Raw genomic sequence first — 6000 nt, 5'->3', positions numbered from 1 at the left:
GTGTTGAACTAGATGATCTTCTCCTGAGGTCCCTTCCAACCTCAACCATTCTGTGATTCTGTGATTCTGTGATATGTGAGAGCGTCGGGACCTCCTCCTTGCTGGGAGAGAGCACCAAAGCCACCAGGAGCACTAAGGGAAATGTACAGCACCAGGAGAGCTCTGGTTGCTTCAGGCGGCGCACAAGGCTCAGCGAGGCTAGAAATGTTCGTGCTAAGGCCAAACGTACAGAGGGAGCGGTGCCAGCAAGAAAGCAGGAGAACGGAACGCAGCTTGACGGGTGATGGGAGCTGGGGCACAGGCTTGGCGCCGGAGCCCCCACGCCTCTCCACAGCTGCCCCCGGGCCAGCTGCCGAAGCGCAGAGCTGGGGCTGGAGCAAAGCGGCTGCAGGGGGGGCGGGCAGGAGAGCAGGGAGCGAGGCTGCAGCAGGCGCTGGCGCGGAGCTGCAGAGCAGCGAGGCGAGCGCAGGGGCCCGAGCGTGCGGGCAGAGAGCCGGGCTGCCGCCGAGGGGCTCCTCGAGGGCGGCAGCAGCAGCAGCAGCAGCAGCAACCGCGGCCGCCAGCAGGCCCGGGCTGCCCGCACAGGGCGGCGCCGGCGCGCGGAGGGAGCGCGGGCCGCGGCGGGGGTGCGCGGCCCCTGGCGCCCCGCGGAGGCGCGCGGAGGGCGCCCGTGAGCTCACAGAGGGGCCCCGCGTTGCGCTGCGCTGCGCTGCGCTGTGTTGCGCTGCGTTGCGCTGCGGCGTGTTGCGGCGTGTTGTTGTGCCGCGCCCGGCAGACGCCGCTCCGCGCGCGCGTTGCTCGAGGGCGCCGGCGGGGGGCGGCTGCTGGCGACGGGCAGCATGGTGCGAGCGCGGGGGGCGTCCGCCCCCGGCCGCCGCCTGCTGCTGCTGCTCGGCCTCCTGGCGGCCCTGCGTGCCCGGGACAGCCGGGCTGCTCCGCGGGCAGCGCCGGGCCCAGGTAGGGCGGGCGGCGACGGAGGCACCGCCGCCCCCGCACGGCGCGGCGCGGCAGCCTGGGGGCCGCGGGGCCGGCTGGCGAGCGGCCGGGGCGGCTGCGGCCGGGGCGGCGGGAGGCGGCTGCCGGGCTGCGGGGCCGCGGCGGCGGCGGCGGCGTCGGGGGCCGGGAGCGGCTCCGCGAGGCTCGTGGGGCCGCGGGGAGGCTGGGGGCGCTGGGGGCGCTGCGCGGGGCAGCGCCGGCGCCGGGAGCTGTCCGTGGAGCAGCGCCTGGCGCTGTGTGGCGGCAGCTGCTGTCCCCGCGCGTGGCTTCAGCGGTGCCTGGGGGCGAGGGCGATGGCGGCGCTTGGCCGGGTGCCAGCGGTGAGCCTCACGGAGGGGCTGGAGGCGAGTCGTCGGGGGATCTTCCCTGGAAGGGCTGGAAGCACGGATGTCCTCGCGCCGCTTTGGCCTTCAGCGGGCCGGCGGGCTCTTGTGCCCACGCGGTGTAAATGAGCCTTCCTGCGCTGCGGTGCTGAGGCTTCCCCGTTTGTAGAGTCCTGGCTTCCTTGGTGGGCGTTTGAGAGCTCCCCGGAAGAAGGCACCGAGGGGCCCCGTGTGTTTGTGCCGGGGGCGCTTGGGGGCTGTCGTATAGCGCCTGGACAGAGGGTTTGGAGAGCTGCCAGGTCGCAGCCAACAGGTGCCCCCGGCCCCTCTGCAGTTGTGAGGCTCTCGACCTGCCTGTGTGACCTGGGGAAGGCTTCCGAGATCTGCGCTGGCCGCTTTGGCTCGCAAAGCGCTGTTGGCGAGTGCCCCCGAGCCAGTGGCTGCTGCAAAGCCCGGGGGCATGATGGGGTGGAGTTTACAGCTTGTGTGAACTCCAGGGCGTCCCTTCCCCCAGCAGCTCTGTGCCTGCTGACATTTATGCCCATACGGTGCCAGTGCAGACACCCGCTAGGTGTCTGCAAGGTGCACGGGAGCAGAAGTATGGTGTAATTATATGTTCCCCGTCATTCACCACCCTTCAAATCAGCAGTCGTCTATGGAAATACTTAATGAGAACTGTTCCCGTCTCGGCTTGGTTACAGATGCGGCTGTAGTGGGCGTTTATCCAGCTTCTCAGCTGCATCCTGTTGCTGAGCCTCGGGGTCTTCCCAGGGGTACGTAGTCCATTTTTACTTCCCTGAAAGAAGAAGAACTTACTTTGTACTATTCTGTTGACATGAAATTGTACTTCATACTTGCTCTTCAGGTCGTCCAAGGGCTTTAGAGCCGCGGGGGCGCCCCAGGGGTAAGTCGTGAGCATTTCTTTACTTTGAGAGCTGCCAGGTGCCAGGCCAAAGGTCATCTCTGCCCCTGCACAGCTTTGAGACTCTCGACCTGCATATATGTCCCATGTCATGACGTGACCCCCCCCCTTCCATTCATTACACCTGCTTTGTGAAGAAGCTGGTAGCAGCTTGTAAGGAAAACTGGCCACCTATGTGTTGGCTTTCTGCTCTGCCTGTGGGTAATGGTTATCCAGATTTTCAGCTGTACCCTCTTCCCGAGCCTCGGGAGGATCCGCGGGGTAGGTAGTCAAGATGCATTCACTTCACAGAAGAAGCTTTTCCGTTTCCAACTTTTCTTGGTGTGGAGTGTAACTGAATAAGTGCTTGGCTGCTGCTCGCACAGACGGAAGAGCAGAGTGGGACTCGGGAGGCCTTCAGAGATGTGCCTCGGGGTGCTTTGCCTTGCAGAGCCTTTGTGCTGCTTCCAAAGCCTGCTGCAAAGCCAGCGGGCTTGTTGGGGTTGAGTTTACAGCTTGTGTGAACTGCAGGGTGTGCTTTCCCGCGGCAGCTCTGTGCCTGCTTAGATTGGTACCCATACGGTGCCTGGGCACGCACGTGGTGAGCGTCTGCAAGATGCTCGTGAGTGGAAGGGCAAGACAAGTGCCTAGCTGTGATTCTGTGTTCCCCGCCGTCATTCACTACCATTCAAATCTGAAGAAGCATATGGAAATCTGTGTAATGGGAGTTGTTCCTATGTGTGTTTGGTTACAGATGTGGGCATAGGCGATGGACCTTTGTCTTCTCCTCTGGACCCTGGATTTGAACCTGGAGGTGAGTAGTCAGCAGACAGTCAGTTGAACAAATAGGCCTTTCTTTTCTCACTCTGTAGCGCCCTCCTGAGGAAGCCAAAGTCTGCAGCACACATCCCCTGACCAAAGGGCAGCAGAACAACTAGGGGTAACGCTGCTTCGGTCTTCCACCGGCCCGCGGGCTCCTGTGCGTGAGCAATGTAAATGATCCTTGTTGTCCTCCGGTTCTACAGCTTGCCTGCTGGTAAAGTTCTGGTTTCCCTGGTGTGTGTTAGAGACCTCCGCAGAAGGAAGCACCGAGGGGCCGGGTGTTTGTCCTGGGGGTGCTTGGGGGCTGTTGGGTAGCGCCTTGAAGGAGGATTTGGAGAGGTGCCAGGTCCCAGCCAACAAGTCCCCCTGGCCCTCCTGCAGCTGGGAGACTCTCGACCTACATGTGTGTCCCCCATTGCCCTTCCGGAAGTTCACGGCAAGTCACTTCTGCGGAAGTATGTGGCACCACGTGATGAAAACTTGTCTTGTCTGTGTTTGCTTACAGGCATTCCTGCAGGCAGTGGCCTTCCAGCTGCTCAGCTGGATCCCATCTCTGAGCCTGAGGGGCATGCGAGGAGTAAGCGGTGGAGATTTATTCACTTCCTGGAATGAGCATTTTGTTTGAGAGTTTTATTCATGGGCCGTGTAGCTTAATTCTTTGGCCGAGGCTCATGCCTGCAGAGGAGCAGAGTGGGCTTTGGGAGGGCTTCAGAGATGTACGGTGGGTGTTCTGCCTGGCTCCTCCAGCCTTGTGCTTCTTGCAGCGCCTACAGCAAAGGCAGCAGGTTTTTGGGGTTGAGGTTACAGCTTGTGTGAACTCCAGGGCATCCTTTCCCCACATGCTCAGATTTGTAGCCACATAGTGCCTTTGCAGGTACCCGATAAGTGTTTGCAGAAGACTCAGGAGTGGAAGGGCAGGACAAGTGCCTTGGTCTAATGATACATTCCATGCTCATTGACTCCCATTCAAATCTGAAGCAGCCTACGGAAAGAGCTCTGCTCGTCTCTTTGGTTACAGATGTGGCCGTAGAGGATGTCTCTGCAGCTTCTCAGCTGGATGCAGGTTTAGAGACTCTGGGGAATCGTGCAGGTGGGTCGTGACTATTCTCCTACTGTTTTGGTTTACTTGAAAGAAGCAGCATTTCTTTGTGCATGTCTCGTTCATGTGAAATTCAGCTTCATCCTTTCTGTTTAGGTCCTTGGCGAAAGGAAAAGTCTTCTCAGAAATCTTCTGAAGTCCTCCAGGAAATCTTGAAGGACTTGGAGAGAGCAGCTGGTGGGTAGATTTCACTGTGTGTTAAGTGCAATCATTGTAAACCCGAGGTTTTAGAAACAGGAATGGATAAGCTGTAGCTTACGCAGGAGAAAGGGATTGACCAGAGCCTTGCCGCAGTGACGCACCATTTCACACCTTGCAGGCGCTGGCAAGCTGCAGAGCTTGTTCGGGGTCTCTTCTACGAGCGTGTTCTTCACCATGTTTGTGAAAGCGCCCTGGATATAGAGCGGCAAGAGCTTGGGGCTCAGTGCACTCTATGTGACTGCTGTGCGTACTGTGTGGTGGATTTGGCGTGATGAGCCTTATTGAATGCTTTCCTTCGAAGAGAGCAGGAAAAAGCTGTAGCCGGTTCAGCTGGGAAAAAGGCCTTCTGAGAAACAAGGCTCATCATGCCAAATCTCTCTTGCCAAGTCTCAAAAAGGCACCAAGTGGAATGGGAACGAGAGGATCACATGCAATTGTCTCGTCTCCCCACCCAAACAGCCGGTGTTGCTGCCCGTATTGGTTATCTGGAAGATTTTGCGTGCTTTGATTTTTCTCTACAAAGGACACATTGTTTGGGCTAGTGACTGGGTGCCCGCCCTGAAACGCCAGGTTTTGTTTCTGAGGTTTTTCCTGAAGCCTTTTGAAAAGTATTGCCTCCTGAAGATACCGTGAGGAAGTGGATGAGGAACAGTTCCTTCTAATCAAGCTGTCTTGCTTTCTTTCCAAAGAGAATCATCAGGAGACCCTGGAGAAGGAGACCTTTCCGGCAGGAGGCAGTCACAGCCTGCCAGTCCCTGATGAAGAAGGAGAGGCAATTCAAGCAGCGGGCATGCCAGGTACTTGCTGTCCATCATCATCTGGTGTAGGAACTCCAAATCCCTGTGTGTCTGCAGGCTCTTCCCTGGGGGCCCACTACTGCACAGCATGTCAGCAACCAAATGTTCAAGTATGAGGGCGCCGGAAGTGTTCTGAAACAAGCCAGGAGCGGCTTTCTGAAGATGACTTTTGTCTCTGGCGTGTGGAGATGATTGCAATTAGTGTGCCCGAGATGTGCATAGCAACCTTTGTGGGTCCTGTTAGACAGCCTCACTTCCCCCCCCCCAAGCAGCTCCCAGGGATTTCGGGGCTTTGCCATTTGGGGAACGAGGCAGTTTTAACCACATTGAGTGCAGGTTCCACAGGCTCCACAACTCTTAATCGACTCGACCTCCTGCCGTGTCTGCATCTCAGAACTTGCAGGGAGTCCCCAGAGGCCCTAGGCACAGAAGGAGCACAGAGTGGGATGCCTGCTGTGAAAGGAGGTCCCGAGCGATGCCCTGATTCAGCGGTCGGGCAGGGGTTTGGAGGGAAGCTCGTCCGTCCTTCTGCATGCTGTGTGCCTGAGCAGTGCTGAGGCTTTACCTCTCTCTGATTCTTGACAGGGCTTCCAAGTGTGTCACGGCCCGGGGAAGGCCTCCACGACAGGAAATACTCCTTTTTTCCAAAGCACCGAGGTACTGAGCAGTCTTGCAGGGATGCCTAAGTGAGAGAGTTGTTCTGAAGATGTGGAGCACACAAGTGGTGTTTGGAAGAGCGGAGGGCGGAGGAAGGGGAGGTGGTGCCTGTGTTGGAGAAAAGGCAAAGGGAGAGAGCCAGGTTCAGGTGTCTCCTTTGCTGCCGGCCGCCCCAGAGGAGCCGGCCCTGGCTGCTGGGCTGGG

Source organism: Apteryx mantelli, chromosome 3, assembly GCF_036417845.1.
Source record: "Apteryx mantelli isolate bAptMan1 chromosome 3, bAptMan1.hap1, whole genome shotgun sequence".
Lineage (NCBI taxonomy): Eukaryota > Metazoa > Chordata > Aves > Apterygiformes > Apterygidae > Apteryx > Apteryx mantelli.
The sequence above is the reverse complement of the archived record's forward strand: the minus strand, read 5'-3'. Positions refer to the sequence as shown.